Source organism: Rhinopithecus roxellana, chromosome 4 (assembly GCF_007565055.1).
Source record: "Rhinopithecus roxellana isolate Shanxi Qingling chromosome 4, ASM756505v1, whole genome shotgun sequence".
NCBI classification, from domain to species: domain Eukaryota; kingdom Metazoa; phylum Chordata; class Mammalia; order Primates; family Cercopithecidae; genus Rhinopithecus; species Rhinopithecus roxellana.
The window spans coordinates 36465080-36482896 of record NC_044552.1 but is presented as its reverse complement, the minus strand read 5'-3'; the positions used below and the strand labels follow the sequence as shown (position 1 = coordinate 36482896).

The 17817-nt window shown below is 39.0% G+C and overlaps 1 protein-coding gene across 5 annotated transcripts in view; it reads right to left on the bottom strand.

The window, feature by feature from the left end:
* The window catches only part of UBR2 (ubiquitin protein ligase E3 component n-recognin 2), a 135140-nt gene that overhangs the window by 105780 nt on the left and 11543 nt on the right, over positions 1-17817 (bottom strand). The gene's annotated exons all lie outside the window — the stretch shown is intronic.

Genomic DNA, 17817 nt, shown 5'->3' with positions numbered 1-17817 from the left:
CAGGTATTTGAGACCAACGGTCTTCAAAGCGATATGTATGCATCCCTAGAAAGGCAAAAATATCAACTGAAATGTAAGAAGACAACATTTGAACTTACATTTCTACTTAAATATTAACTAAAAAGGGAAATTAAACATTCTATGGGTTCACTGCACAGGATGATATAGGTCTCCTCACATGGCTCCTATTTCTGGTATTCGCACAACACATATGGCCCACGAGCTATCCTGACTGAAGAGTAAGGGTTTCAAAAGGTTGCTTGGAGTGCCCTGAGTTGTTTCATTTGCTTTCTTCATACCGCCAGTTAGATACATTTATAGATCATATCTTAAGAGAATCTAGACAATTCCATGAAATGAAATGGGGAGTGTAAAATAAGAAATCTATGTCAGTTCCTGCCCCGGTTCCTGACACCAGGCTCCTAAAATTCTTGTAGATAAGGGTGCTAGCAGATGTGCTAAAATTTAGTCTTTAACCCTAGTTACAGACACAGAAATCCCCTGGGTGACACAAGAGTCTTTTGTTCTTTCTATTGAGCCAGGCTGGAGGGCAGTGGCACGCTCATGGCTCACCGCAGCCTCAACCTCTTGGGCTCAAGCAATCCTCCCACCTCAGCCTCCCTGGTAGCTGGGAGTACAGGTACATGCCACCATGCTGGGCTCATTTCTGTATCTTTTGTAGAGATGGGGTTTTACTATGTGCCCAGATTGGTCTCCAACTCCTGGGCTCAAGCAATCCTCCTTCCTCAACTTCCCAAAGTGCTGAGATTACAGGTATGAGCCACTGTGCCTGGCCAAATCTTTTGTTCTAAAAGGCTGGGAGCTTCAAGACATAGCTTTAGGATGGAAGCTGGTTGCCAAGGGAACCAAGCATATGATTAAAGGGTTGAAACTTTCAGCCCCACCTCCACCTCGGGGGGCTGGTGAACTGATCAGCAGTGGCCAATGTAATCAATCATGGTTATGTAATGAAGTCTCCACAAAAATCCAAAAAGATTGGGTTGGAAGGGCTTCCAAATTTCTTTTTTGAGCGGAGTTTCACTGTCACCCAGGTTAGAGTGCAGTGATGTGATCTCAGCTCACTGCAGCCTCCGCTTCCCCTGTTCAAGTAATTATCCTGCTTCAGTCTCCCGAGTAGCTGGGACTACAGATGTGTGCCACCATGTCCAGGTAATTTTTGTGTTTTTAGTATAGATGAGGTTTTGCCATGTTGGCCAGGCTGGTCTCGAACTCCTGGCCTCAAGTTCGTACCTGCCTGCCTCGGCCTCCCAAAGTGCTGGCATTACAGGTATGAGCCACCGTGCCTGGCCTAATTCTCTTTTCTATTCCACTCATCCATGTCTATCCTTATGCCAGTACTATACAGATTAATTTGTAATTATTCTGTCTGTATTTGAAAGAATACACATTCTCTTGGGGCAGAGTTCTCTAGATATTTGATAGCAAGTTTATTAATTTTATTGTTCAAATCTTAGATCACTCTGCTTTTTAATCTTTATCACTTCCTGTGAGGAAGGTGTTAAAAGTCTTTAACTAGAATTGTTGATTTTTCCATTTCTCCCTGCAGTCCTACTAGTTGTCCTACTAGTTATCACTTGATATATACCAAAGCTGTATACAGTCTACAGTTAGGTGCATAAATGTTCATTATGGATATTTTTTCTTTACCTACTGTTCTCTTTACCAGCATACAATGTCTATTTGTGTCTTTTATATGAAAACTGCTACTTTAACTTTCTTTTGTATCATATTATTTGCCTGGTATTTTTTTTCTTAACTGTTTCTCTTCTTACTTTCAATGACTTTCTATTTTAGTTTGCCTCTTACAGACAACATTTGTGGATGTTTAAATATCAATCTGAGAGTCACTGTCTTTTTGCTTTCATATAAAGAAAAGCTAGAGCCTTGTCCTCATTTAGCCATCATTTAACAGAAAAGATCACTGTGTACAGTTACAGTATTGTTGACTACTGTATTAAAAGTATGTAGGGCCAAAGCCAGTGCATCTAGAGCACTCAAGGATCCCCGAGATCTTAGTGATTTGTCTAAAGTCATCATCTCCAAGCTTTTACAATCATATACCCTTTTATTAAAATGTTTTGAGTATGCAGTATCTACCTCTATGTAAATATATTCATATTATACATATATTATTTTATATAATATTAATACATGTACTAATTACTCAATTATACTACTGTGTAACTGGAGTCTTAGGAACGGAACAAAGGCAGAAAAAATATTTGAAGAAAGAATAACCTAAACTTACCAATTTGGTGGAAGACATCAGCTAAAAACAAACCTCAAGAGAACAAATACAAAAAAGATATTTAGGCCTATCATAGTCAAACTGCTAATATTAAAAAATAACAAGAAAATCTTCAAGGCAGCTAGAAAAAACCAACACATTTCACACAAGGTAACAAAGATATGCGAGTAACAGCTAACATCAACAAAACAACGGGGTTCAGAACACATTGGATCAAGATCTTTAAAATGTTGAAAAGGAAACAAACCAGAAAACAGTCTATCTAAATATTCAGGAAAAATATCCTTCAAAAATGAGTACAAACAATCTGAACAGGCCTATATCTAATAAAGAAATTGAGTCAATAACTGATAACCTTCACAACCAAAAGCACTGGGCTCACATGGGTTCACTGGTGAATTATATCAAATGGTTAAGGAAGAAATTACATTAATTCTACGCAATCTCTTCTAGAAGACAGAAGCAGAGGGAATACTTCCTAACTCATTCTATTAGGCCAGTATCGCTCTAATGTCAAAATCAGACACAGACAATTCAAGAAAAATACAGACCAATCTGCTTCATGAAAATAAGGTATTAGCAAATTGAATCCAACAACGTATAAAAAGAATTCTACACTACGACCAAGTAGAATTTATCCCATGTATGCTAGGCTGGCTCAACATCTGAAAATCATGTAAATCTATCACATTAACAGGCTAAAGAAGAAGAATTACACACAGAAAAGCATTTGATAGTCGGTACAGTGGCTCACACCTGTAATCCCAGCACTTTGGGAGGCTGAGGTGAGAGGATCGCTTGAAACCAGGAGTTAGACCAGTTGGGGCAACAAAGTAAGACTCCATCTCTGCAAAAATTGTTTATAAAAATTAGCTGGGTGTGGTGGTGCACCTGTAGTCCCAGTTATGAGGCTGGAGGATCCCAAGTCCAGGCGTTTAAGGCTGCAGTGAGCTATGATCTCACTACTGCACTCCAGCCTGGGCAACTCTAACTCTGTCTTTGGAAGAAAAAAAAGGATTTGACAAAATGCAATGCCCATTCATAATAAAAACTCTCGGCAGAAGAGGAATATTGAGGAATATTTCTCAACTTGATAAGAAACATCTTGGCCGGGCGCGGTGGCTCAAGCCTGTAATCCCAGCACTTTGGGAGGCCGAGACGGGTGGATCACGAGGTCAGGAGATCGAGACCATCCTGGCTAACACGGTGAAACCCTGTCTCTACTAAAAAATACAAACAACTAGCCAGGCGAGGTGGCGGGCGCCTGTAGTCCCAGCTACTCGGGAGGTTGAGGCAGGAGAATGGTGTAAACAGAGTCTTGCACTGTCTCAGAAAAAAAAAGAAACATCTACAAAAAACCTACAGCTAACATCACTTAATGGCGAGAAATTTATGCTTGTTTATGCTTGTGAGGTGACTTGCGTAGGGCCCGTAGACAGCCTCAGTATAGGGCCAGTTACCAGAAAGACCATGACCAAGAGGGCTGGAGCTTTCAGACTCACCCACCAAAATGTGGGAAGAGGGGAGGGGTGGGGCTGGAGATTAAGCTCTTTATTACAAAAACTCTTTTTTGTTGTTGTTGTTTTGTTTCTTGGGATAAGGTCTAGCTCTGCCACGCAGGCTGGAGTGCAGTGTGGCCTGATCACAGCTCACTGCAACCTTAAACTCCTGGGTTTGAGCAATCCTCCCCCTTCAGCCTCCCGAGTAGCTGGAACTACAGGCTCAAGCCACTAGACCTGGCTATTTTTCCTTTGTAGAGACAGCATCTTGGTATATTGGACAGGCAGTCTTAAACTTCTAGCTTCAAGTGATTCTCCTACCTCAGTCTTCCAAAGTGCTGGGATTACAGGCATGAGCCACCATGCCTGGCCCCTATAAAAATTCAACAAGGTTTAATGAACTTCCAAGTTGCTGGAACTTCACCCTGGGACTGAGGTGCTAGGAGGGTGATATGCCCAGAGAGGGCATGGAAGCTCCTCACCCTTTCTCCCACACCTTGCTCTATTAAATCTCTTCCACCTGGCTGTTCTTCTGCATCCTTTATAATATCTGTAAGCTATCCTAGCAACTTAATCCAATCCAAGGAAGAGCTAATGGAGACCCCAATACATAGCCAGTCAATCAGCAGTATAGGTGACCATTAATTGCAACTGGTGTCTAAAGTAGGGGGCAGACTTGTGAGACTGAGCTCTTAGCCTTTGGATTCTGACAACACCAGGTAGACAGAGTCTGAGTTGAACTGAATTAAATCATAAGATACCCAGCCAGTATTCAGAGTTGGAGAAATCCTTACAGTAAAAAAACTCACATACCTAGTGTCAGAAGTGTTGCATGAGAATGTAGAGAAAGAGTATGTTTTTCCCAGAAAAAAGGGAGAAAAAATAAGTGCAAAATAAAAACATTTTCAGAAGAAATCGGGCACATTCAGGGTGGTATGGCCATAGACAACAAAAACATTTTCAGATAAACATAAACTGAGATAACTAACAATTAGTATCCACAGTAAAAGTCAACAACAATGGTCCACAGTCTCTGGTTCAACCTGCAACGTAAGAATGATTTTTACATGTTGAAACAGCTATTTAAAAAAAGAAGGCGGCTGGGCTTGGTGGCTCATGCCTGTAATCCCAGAACTTTGAGAGGCCGAGGCAGGAGGATCGCTTGAGTCCAGGAGTTCGAGACCAGTCCTGGCAAAAAGGTGAGACCCCATCTCTACAAAAAATTTAAAAAGTAGCCGGGCACAGCGGCATGCACCTGTAGTCTCAGCTACTTGGGAGGCTGGGGTGAGAGGATTGCTTGAACCTGGGAGGTCAAGGCTGTAGTAAGCTGTGGTTATGCCTCTGTATTCCAGCCTGGGAAATGGACAGAGCAAGACCCCATCTCAAAAAAAGAAAGAAAAAAAAAAAAATTAAAAGAAGAAGAATATGCAACAAAGACTGCAAATGTATTTTCTACTTGGATCTTTACAGAAAAAGCTTCCTAACCTCTAGTCCAGGAAAGAATGAAGATCTCTGGGAACAAGATACATATGTGTTCCTATTAATGGTTATACGTATGTTTTCCTGTCTTTCCTTAATGTCTTTGAAAGACTAATGTGTCTTTTAAAAGACAGCAAAATTTGTAACATTGCATTGTAAGGTTTGTAACATTTTGGCCATGCACAGTGACTCATGCCTGTAATCCCAGCACTTTGGGAGGCTGAGGCAGGTGGATTACCTGAGGTCAGGAGTTCAAGACCAGCCTGGCCAACATGGTGAAACCCTGTCTCTACTAAAAATACAAAAATTAGCCAGGTGTGGTGGTGGACGCCTGTAATCCCAGCTATTCCGGAGGCTGAGGCAGGAGAATTGCTTGAGTCTGGGAGGCGAGGTTGCAGTGAGCTGAGATTGTGTCATTGTACTCCTGCCTGGGTGACAAAGTGAGACTCTGTCTCAAAAAAAAAAAAAAAAAAAAAAAAAAGTTTATAGGTGCAATATACATGACAAGAAGCACAAAGGATGAGAGGAATAAATGTAACTATAAATGCAAGGTTCATTTATTTTACACGAGGTTGTAAAAACAGACTTTGATAAGTTAAAGATGCATATTACAATCCCTAGAATTACCATTTTAAAAAATGCGAGAGAACAGCTAAAAAGCCAAAAAAAGAGAATAAAAACGAAATGCTACAATTTTAATTAGCCCAAAAGGCAGCATACAATTAGGAACAGAGGAACAAAAAAAAAAAAAAAAAAAAAAAGAGACAAACAGAAAACAAATAGCAATGGTAGACCTAAATCAACAAATACATTAATAATTATGAGCCTATCAATTACATCAAACAACTGCAAAATATACCTTCTTTTCAAATGCACATGGAATAAGACTGACCATGTTGCCAAACCATAAAACAAGTTTCAAGTTTTGTTTGTTGAGACAAGGTCTGGCTGTGTTACCCAGGCTAGAGTACAATGAATGGTACAATCTCAGTTCACTGCAACATCTGCCTCCTGGGCTCAACTCAACCTCCCACATAGCTGGGACTACAGTTGTGCTCCACCATGCCCAGCTAATTTCTGTATTTTTTTGGTAGAGACGGGGTTTCGACATGTTGCCCAGGCTGGTCTTGAACTCCTGGGCTCAAGCTACCCACACAATTTAGCCCTCCAAAGTGCCAGGATTACAAGCATGAGCCACCTTGCTGGGCCCATGAAACAAGTTTCAATAAATTTCAAAACTGAAACCTTACAGAATGTGTAACTTTGTTAGCAATAAGCTACAGTATGTTATCTAAGAAAGTCTCAAATACATGGAAGTTAAGCAATGCACTTCTAAATAACCCATGGGTCAATAAATATAAGAACATAATCCATACTAAGTAGAAGGAAGAATAATAAGAGTAGAAATCAATAAAACAAAATAGATAAAAGACAAAAATAACAAAGCTTGAAACTGATTGTTTGAAAATATTAATTAAATTGATTAAAAAGACAAAATACAAATTACTATTATCAGGAATGAAAGAGACATCATTATAGATAGCACAGACATCAAAAGCAAAAGGAAATATGCACAATTTTATGTCAATTTGACATTATATGAAATATAGTCCTTGAAAAATATATAGTACCAAACTGACAGAAGACGAAATAAAATTATTAAATGCCCTAATAAATATCAAATAAATTGACTTGTTACCAAATACTCCCTTGCAAAAGAACCCTAGGCCTTGATGATTTATTTTACTGGCACATTCTATCAAACATTTAAGAAAGTCATACCAATTTTACATAAATACTTCCAGAAATAAGGAAGAAGAAATATATCCCAATTTGTTTTACAAGGCCAGTATAACCCTGACAACCAAGACCAGACAAACACATTACAAGAGAATACTAGATTGGTACATTCTATGGAACACAGAGACAAAAATCCTTCACACAACATTAATGAGTTGAATCCAGCAATACACAAAAGTTATAACTGATGATAATAGAGCTGGATTCATCTAGTAATTTAAAAATGTGAAAAATCAAACAATGCAATCAACCAAACTAATGGAATAAAAAAGAAAAACTAAGATCATCTCAATAGATGCAGTAAAGGTACCTGACAACATGCAATAGTCATTTATGATATATTTTTTTTTAAAAAAAACCTAAGTAAACTAAGAATAGAAGGGAACTTCCTCAATGAGATAAAAGTTATATGAGAAAATTATACTTAACATCATTCTTCATAGTGAAAGACTGAATTTCTCCCTAAGATTGGGAACAAGGAAAGAATATCCACTTTTACCAGAGCAATGAAGCACAAGAAAGAAAGGCAAAAGGATCGCAAAAGAAAAAGTAAAACTGTCTCCATTCACAGAAAACATATACAGAAAAATCCTAAGAAACAAAAAAACAAAACAAAAACACCGGAACTAGTAAGTGAATTTAACAAGGTCATAGGGTAAAAGTTAATATCATAAACCAGTTGTATTTCTTTATAACGGCAGAAAATAAATGGATGCTAAAATTCAGGAAAAATATCATAAATTACTTAGGAATAAATGTAACAAAAGGCATGTACAACTTCTATATACAAACTATAAGACTTTGCTAAAAGGGATTAAAGAAGACCTTAATAAATGGAGAGAGATAAAATGTTTATGGATTTGGCAAACTCAGTATTGTTAAAATGCCAATTTACTCCAAACTAATCTATAGATTCAGTGCAATCCTAATCTTAATCTCGGCAGTCTTTCTTAAAAATAGAAAGTGACAGACTAATTTTAAAATTTATAAAATGCAAAGGACATGAAATAGACAAAACAAACTCTAAACGAACAAAAATGGAAGACTTACACTAATCGGTTCAAGACTTATTATAAAGCTGCAATAATCAAAGTAATGTCTTTGACATTAGATATATCAATGGATGAATTAGATTACTGTTCAGAAATAGACCCACACTTTATGGTTAAGTGATTTTTTATAAGATATCAAAGCAATTCAACCAGGCACGGGTGGCTCATGCCTGTAATCTCAGCACTTTGGGAGGCCAAGGCAGGCAGATCACCTGAGGTCGGGAGTTCAAGAACAGCCTGACTAACATGGAGAAACCCCGTCTCCACTAAAAATACAAAATTAGCCAGGCATGGTGGCGCACACCCATAACCCAGCTACTCGGGAGGCTGAGGCAGAAGAACTGCTTGAACTCCAGCCTGGGCAACAAGAGCGAAATCAGAAAAAACAAAAACAAAAACAAACAAACAAACAAAAAGGCAATTCAATGGGGAGAGGAAGAAATGATGCTGGAACAACTAAATATCCGTATGTAGAGAAATGAAACTTAACCTCTACCTCAAGCCATATAAAAAATTGACTTTAAGACAGATCATAGGCCCAGACAAAGTCTAAAATCACAAAGTTTACATGAAAAAATTAGAGAGAGGCCGGGCGCAGTGGTTCATGCCTGCAAATCCCAGCACTTTGGGAGGTGAAGGTGGGCAGATCATTTGAGGTCAGGAGTTCAAGACCAGCCTGACCAACATGGTGAAAATCTGTCTCTACTAAAAACACAAAAAAATTAGCTGGGCGTGGTGGCGCATGCCTGTAGTCCCAGCTACTCAGGAGACTGAGGCAGGAGAATGACTTGAACCTGGTAGGTGGAGGTTGCAGTGAGCCGAGATTGTGCCACTGCACTCCAGCCTAGGTGATAGAGCAAGAATCGCCTCAGAGAAAAAAAAGAAAAGAAAAAAAAAAGGCTGGGCACTGTGGCTCACACCTATAATCCCAGCACTTTGGAAGGCCTAGGCGGGTGGATCACCTGAGGTTGGGAATTCAAGACCAGCCTGACCAACATGGGGAAACCCCACCTCTACAAAAAATAGGAAATTAGTTAAGGCATGGTGGCACATGCCTGTAATCCCAGCTACTTGGGAGGCTGAGGGAGGAGAATCACTTGAACCTGGGAGGCAGAGGTTGGAGTGAGCCGAGATTGCACCATTGCACTCCAGCCTGGGCAACAGGAGCAAAACTCTGTCTTTAAAAAAAAAAAAAAAAAAAAAAAAAAAAAAAAAAAAAAATCACGGAGACTATTTTTGCCATTTGAGAGAAGACAGAGATTTATTGGACACAGGAACAATAATCATGGAAAACAAAGTGGCAAACTGAACATCAAAATTAAAAACTTCTGTCATCAAAAGCCACCATATAGACAAGCCACAGACTAGGAAAAATAGTCACAAAATGAGTCTGACGAAGGACTTGTATTCAGAATACATAAAGAACTCCAAAAGCGAATAAAGATAATGAAAAGATAAACAACCTAAAAATGGACAAAAGACCTTAACAATAACTTCACAAGAGAAGCTGGATGAATGGGCAATAAGCACATCGAAAATTGTCCTTAAGGAAAATTCGGGTATCATTATAGATACCGAAGGAGCACTGAACTTTTTTTTTTAATTTTAAAAAGAAAAAAAGAACTATAATGAGATAACATTAAATAGAATGGCAAATTAAACAGTCTATATAGGCCGGGCGCGGTGGCTCAAGCCTGTAATCCCAGCACTTTGGGAGGCCGAGACGGGTGGATCACGAGGTCAGGAGATGGAGACCATCCTGGCTAACACGGTGAAACCCGGTCTCTATTAAAAAATACAAAAAACTAGCCGGGCGAGGTGGCGGGCGCCTGTAGTCCCAGATACTCGGGAGGCTGAGGCAGGAGAATGGCATAAACCCGGGAGGCGGAGCTTGTAGTGAGCTGAGATCCGGCCACTGCACTCCAGCCTGGGCCACACAGCGAAAAAAAAAAAAAAACCCAAAAAAACAGTCTATGTAGTATATGCTGGCAGATAATTAGAATAGTACGATGCTTTAAACTTAAATTTAAATGAGGTTATTATTTTAAGGACTTTGTATGTTTTCTGTAAGGAATAATACAATAATTGCAATTAAGAAATATTTCATACTGTATTAAACACATTCTTCCTGTTTTGTTAAAAAAAAAAAAAAAGCCTGACAACATCACCTATTGGTAAGGATATGAAACAATAGGAACTTTTGTACATTACTAAAGGAGAAGATAAAATCATTTTGGAAAAAAGGTTTAGCAGTTTTTATTAAGTTCAACATATACCTGCCCTTTTACCCAGAAATTCCACTCTTAGGAATTTATCCAAGAAAAATTAAAACATATGTCCATAAAAACACTTGAATAAAAACAGTAATATCCTGAAACCAAGGTATTAAGAGTATTCATCACATTATTACAGTCTAGAAGGCCTATCTTATGGTGTCTTAATATAAATAACATTTTTTATATTCCTAAAACGTATCATTAAAAGTTGCAGATTTTTAACTGTGCAAGATTTATGTTATTTGGTATATAAAACACATTAAAATGTGGTTAAGTACAGAATAACAATGCCTACTATTTTAATGTGTTGCATATTTAAAAAAGAGAAGGTCATAGAAGTTTTATTCATAATAGCCAAAACTTAGAAAAAACTCGAATGTTCATCAACAGAACAACAGATTGTGGGCAACTGCGGCACATTTATACAATGAAATACACTCAGCAATAAAATGGAACGAACTTCTAATAATCATTACATCATGGATAAATCTGACAGACATTATGCTAAGAAGAAGTCAGGCACAAAAGGACTACAATTTCATTTTTATAAGATCTAGAACCAGGCTGGGCGCAGTAGCTCATAGCTGTAATCACAACACTTTGGGAAGCTTAGGGGAGAGCCTCACTTGACCCCAGGAGTTCAAGATCAGCCTGGGTAGCAAAGTGAGACCTTGTCTCTACAAAAATTTAGCCAGGTTGGCTGGGCGCAGTGGCTCATGCCTGTAATCTCAACACTTTGGGAGGCCGAGGTGGTCAGATCATTTGGCGCCTGGAGTTTGAGACTAGCTTGGCCAACGTGGCAAAACTCGGTCTCTACTAAAAATACAAAAATTAGCTGGGCATGGTGGTGCATGACTGTAATCCCAGCTACTCAGAAGGTTGAAGTGGGAGAATTGCTTGAACCCAGGAGGCGGAGGTTGCAGTGAGCTGAGATCATGCCACTGCACCCCAGCCTGGGCGACAGAGCAAGACTCCGTCTCAAAATAAAAAAGAAAATTTGCCAGCACAGTGACAGACACATGTGATTCCAGTTACTTGGGAGGCTGGGGCAGGAGGATAGGTTGAATCTGGGAAGTTGAGGCTGCAGTGAGCCGTGATCATGCCATTGCACTCCAGCCTGGGCAACAGAGCAAAACCCTGTCAAAAAAAAAAATAAAAAAAGAAATAAAAAAAAAATCTAGACCCACCCAAAGTAATCTAAGGTGAAAATATCAACATAGTGGTTACCTAGGGGGCTGGAGCCAATAACAGGGAAATTTCTAGTGAGACAGGAAAGTTCTCTATCTTGACAATATATAAATTATATAAGGTTAACTACTGTCAAAAATGTACAATTAAGGCCGGGTGCAGTGGCTCACGCCTGTAATCCCAGCACTTTGGGAGGCTGAGGCGGGCAGATCATGAGGTCAGGAGATCGAGACCATCCTGGCCAACATGGTGAAACTCTGTCTCTACTACAAACACAAAACAAATTAGCCGGGCGTGGTGGCATGCACCTGTAGTCCAAGCTACTCAGGAGGCTGAGGCAGGAGAATCGCTTGAACCCAGCAGGCGGAGGCAGCCGTCGTGAGCCAAGATTGCGCCCCTGCACTCCAGCCTGGGCAACAGCATGAGACTCTGTCTCAAAAAAAACAAAACAAAACAAAGTACAATTAAGATTTGTCTTTTGACATATGTAAATTTTTCCTTAAGAAAAAACACTCAAAACTCACACAGGCACCAAGAGATAAAATTTTAGTAATATAAATTTAAGTTTCCTACCTGAATGGATTACTCCAAAGCCTTCATGGTTCTATTATTTCTCACCATCTAGGCAAACGCAGCTAGCTATATGCCAAGCTGATGATATCCCCATGTACTTCTACATTTCATTCTGCACCAAACTGAATAATCACAAATCTCCAAAATAAGAACATAAGGCTAATTTTAGACAACTACAGAAATCTAAATTATCTAGAATATATTTACTGCTCACCACCTGTCATTTTCCCAGGTCAGAGACAGCAGTGTAGACAAGGGAAATTCCATTATACTGAAGGCCCCATGATAACATGCAGAATTAAAATTCTACCTCTGGGTATTTACTGAAAAATGTACAAAGAGATGTACACAAACATGTGCAGAGTATTCCTTGTAGCATTGTCTGCTACAGAAAAAAACACCTAGAAATCTCCATTTCTAATTTCACTATTAGGTCAATCAAATAAACTATGGCCTGTCCTAACTATGAAAACACAGCAGTTATAAAGAATGAGGTAGACTTATATATATTGACATGAACAGATCTCCAAAACAAACTGTTAAGTGAAAAAATGTAAGCCACAATTATAATATACATAGTGTAATTTCATTCATATGTGTATAATATACATAGTATAATTTCAGCATGTACCACACATGCTGGCCAGGTACAGTGGTTCACACCTATAATCCCAGCACTTTGGGAGGTCAAGATGGGAGAATCTCTTGAGTCCAGGAGTTTGAGGCCAGCCTGGGCAATATAGGGAAACTCTGTCTCTACAAAAATACAAAAGTTAGCCAAGCATGGTGGCACATGCCTGTAGTTCTAGCTACTTGGAAGGAACATTTGGGTCCAGGAGTTGGAGGCTGTAGTGAGTCATGATCACACCACTGTACTCCAGACTGGGTGACAGAGTGGGACTGTCTCAAAAAAAGAAATAACCAACGGTTTTAAAACTAACACAACACTGATTCCAATCTCTGGACTATTTACGTTACAAAGAAATAGCTTGATATAGTTTGGATATGTGTCCCCTCTAAATCTCACGTTGAATTGTAATCCCCAGTGTTGGAGGTGGGGCCTGGTGGGAGGTGACTGAATCATGGGAGGGATTTCTCATGAACAGTTTAGCACCGTCCTCTTGGTGCTGTTCTCCCAAGAGTGAGTTTTCATGAGATCTGGTTGTTTAAAAGTGTGGCATCTCCTCCACATCTCTTGTTCCTGCTCTCACCATGTGATGTGCCTGCTTCCCTTTCCCCTTCAGCAATGACTGTAAGCTTCCTGAGGTCCTCACCTGAAGCCGAGCAAATGTTTATGCCACGCTTGTACAGTTCTGCAGAACTGTGAGCCAATTAAACCTCTTTTCTTTATAAATTATCCAGCCTCAGGTATTTCTTTATAGCAATGCAAGAACAGTCGAACACTCAGTTTTAAAATAGAATCCTGCAAGAGATCAAGACTTCAAGTTTTTGTGTGTGTGTGGTTTTTGTTTTTTGCTTTCTTTTTTTTTGTGAGATGGAGTTTTGCTCGTTGCCCAGGCTGGAGTGCAACGGCACGATCTCGGCTCACTGCAACTTCCGCTTCCTGGGTTCAAGCAATTCCCCTGCCTCAGCCTCCTGAGTAGCTAGGACTATAGGCATGAGTTACCATGCCCAGCTAATTTTTGTATTTTTAGTACAGAAAAGACTTCAAGTTTTCTAAAAAGCAAGAAACTGAAAGAACAACCCCTCTTCACGGAAATACGTAGGTCTTCCATATGAGAGCTTTATTATTTCCAGACAGAAAAGGAACTGGAACTATCTGCGCCCCTCTGCCTGAGATATACTCATGGCTCAGTAATTTATATGAAGGAGAGCATTCAATTAAAAAAACCTCACACATATCTATAGTTACCTATGTGCTTTCATACACATTACTTCATTTTATCCTAATGACTCAGGGAGGAAAAATAACCCTAAAGAACGTAAAAAAATCACTGCTAAAGACACTTCTAATGCTCATCCACATCTCAGTTTCATCTATCCCTGTGACTTAGGAGAATTACACTTTCCCGACCGGTTCTGTAGCTGGACAGAGGCATTAGGACTAGTTTTGCCTAATGAGATTTGGGTAAGGTCGTAATTTCTGAGACAAAGCATTTATTTGCTGAGCATGATCCGCCAGTTCTATTCTGCTCTTGCTGTGGTGAACCTTGAAAGCATTACACTAAGCTTGTGGAAACATAAGATGGTGTGAAAAAACTACTTGGAGCAGAACCCCCTACTTACCACCCCACTCATCTGAATTGGTCACACAGTCTGAGTAACAAATATATCTTGGTACTTAAAGTCTTTGTGATTGTAGCGTTATCATTTTTAGCATAATCTCAACCGTCATGACCAACAGAATCAGAGCTAAAACATCCCAACAGAAAGAAATGATAAATGTTCAAGGTGATGGATATCCTAGTTACCTTGATTTGATCATTACACCTTATATGCATGTATCAAAATATTACATATACCCCATAAATACATACAATTATTATATGCCAATACAAACCAGCATTAAAGCAAAAAAAAAAAAGCCTAAGCAAAATTATTTAATCGTTAATAAAGCATCATAAAATACTACCTAGAAACAAAAATACTCCTGATGGTAGCATAAGCCACCCCCGCCCCCAATGCTGATTTCTGGTTATCTGTAACATTCATGCAATAGGTTTTTAAATGTTAAAAAAGAATGTTCTCAATTTAACTACACTAAAAAAAACAGGGGACAAAATCTCACTTCTCCGTATCTTAAAAGAAGTATTAAGCTAAAAACCTAACTCATGAAAGTATGATTTCATATTCTACTCATGTTTTATTTTTCTTAATGGTTATAAAAAATATCAAAATATACAATTATAAAAATCAACACTAAGATTTTTGCCCACTAAGATTTTTTATACTCTAAAACCATTTATATTTAATAATGAATAACAAGAGATAAGTTTGACCACTCTTTTCCTAATAGAGTACATAAGTACATAAAAAGTAGCTTACTGCCTACGAACACCCAGATGGCTTTTTTCTGACATCATGGAGACTTCAGAAAAATAATTTGTGACCAATACAATTTTAGAAACTATGAACAAATAACTCCCATGGCAAAACTAATCTATGCCCTTCACAAATCATTTTCCCAAGTACTATATATAAAAGATCCTTTAATAACATTTTTTTTCTCATTAAAGAAATCTTCCACATTATGGATATCAGTCACCTTTATCCTGAAGGGTCTAGTTTAGAAACCTTCCCAGAATTCCAATAACCATATTTCATCTTTCCAAATAACAGACTCCGTGTCATTTTACCAGGGCGCTGGGTTTCATGGAAATACCTACTTTTAAAATGAGATATTCATCCCCAGCACCCAGCATGGCCATTTACTGTGAGTTTACTGTGTGCCAAGTATTGTGTAAAGTACTACACACAAAGGATCTCACTTACCTTCTCAACAACAATGTAATGAAGAACCTGGCTGGTCTTTGATCTGGTTCCTGGGAGGTAATCTCTAAATCCCTGGTATTACTCATGTGATCAGAGTGTCTCTGTTATTTGTGGGACTCCCTACAAATAATAAAAACTATACATCCTAGAACAAGACTTACTTTGGATCTGCCCTATCAAAACAGGAGGGAGGCCAGGCGCGGTGGCTCATGCCTTTAATCCCAGCACTTTGAGAGGCTGCAGCAGGTGGATCACTTGAGGTCAGGAATTCGAGACCAGCCTGGCCAAAGTGGTGAAACCCCATCCCTACTAAAAATAGACAGATTAGCCAGTGTGCGCCTGTAGTCCCACTTACTCAGGAGGCTAAGGCAGGAGAATTGCTTGAACCCGGGAGGCAGAGGTTTCAGTAACCCAAGATTATGCCACTACAACCCAGCCTGGGCTATGGGGTGAGACTCCATCTCAAAAAAAAAAAAAAAAAAAGAGGACGGAAAGGCCACTGTGGCCCAGTACTGAACACAAAATCCAAATGGGGTAAAGGGAGACAATTGTGTAGAGAATTGGGCAGCAGCAGAATGGCTGTATACAGGAGAATAATTAAATAAGCAAATACTTTAAGGAAAATGAGAATCAGGTTTTCTCTTGTCAGAGAAGGAAATTAAAAATATGCAAAGGAAGAAAACTAGAAAAAACCTTAGATGAAAACTGGAGAGATCACCACAGATGTATGGTTTTCAGTATCTATTTCAATACACTTATACAGATAAGTATAAAATACAGCTCCATTGAGACAGCCTGAGAGTTATGACACCAACAGCGACAAGCACACATACCATCTTATTTGTCAACACCATTTTCCACTAAAAAGAAATAGGATCCTTGGCAAAATGGTTGATTTCAGCGTTGGGGCAGGGGAAAACTCAAGATGTGCCTGGGACATCTTGTTGTACCAGGAAGAAAAGGAAAAACAGAAGGGAAAAGGGAAGGGGAAGAAAGGAAAAGGAAAGGAAAAGAAAAAGAGCTCGAAGGATGATAGAGACATGAAAAAGAACAAAGATAGCTCGAAGGGGCTCCTACTGGCCAAATCTAGGACAATTTGAGCATAATAATGAGACCCCACAAATACTGATACAAATAAATAAATTGAAAGTTTGATAATGAAGAGGATACTTAATAGCCTCAAAGTACTTCCCAATAACATACTTATTGATCACATAGGGGAAAAGAGTAGCATTACAGTAGAGAAGTCTTGCAGACATCCCTTTAATCAAGTGATCAATATCACCAGTTATAGAACTAATCAAAATCATATATACCACCTGACAGGGTTAAAACACAGGCATCTGTGGTACTCTTGTCACAGATGCAACTTGAATCTAATTATGAAAACCAGACAAACCCAAACTAAGGGGACATTGACAAAATAACTGGTCTGTAATCTTCAAAAGTGTCAAGATCATGAAAGTCACAGATAAACTGAGGAAACATTCCAGACTGAAGATTAAAAGATATAATTTGGAACTAGATCCTACGAATACAAAGAACATTACTGAACAATGGGGTCTCAATTTCTTATCTGTAAATCATGAGGTTCAACTAGGTCTACTGCTGCAAACATCAACAGAATATTCAAAGTGGTTTCTGTAATAGCAAACAAAAAACTAGGTCTAATAGTTTTTCAATATATATACTGTTCTCTATTGATATTCTAAATACGCTGATAAAGAAAAACTACCATAGATACCCTGAGGCCTTCACCAAAATTAGCTTATTAAATTTAAATTTTACAGGAAAAAGTTAAATAATGTCTCCATCAACAACATGTCTACACAAAAGAATATTATCTAGCTATATAAGCTGATATGGAAAGACGTTAAGCTATTGTTAAATACAGAAGAGAAAATTGAGCTCAGTATATGTAACATATTCCCATCTGTATTTATGTGTGTATGTATGCAGGTTCAAAATTGCTATGTATCTTGGCCTATATACACACAGAAAATTTCTGAAAGAGGCCAGGTGCAGTGGCTCATGCCTATAATCCAGCACTTCGGGAGGACAAGGGAGGTGGATCATCTGAGGTCAGGAGTTAGAGACCAGCCTGGCCAGCATGGTGAAACCCCGTCTCTACTAAAAATACAAAAATTAGCTGGGCGTGATGGTGGGCGCCTGTAATCCCAGCTAGTCGGGAGGCTGAGGCAGGAGGATCACTTGAACCTGGCAGGTGG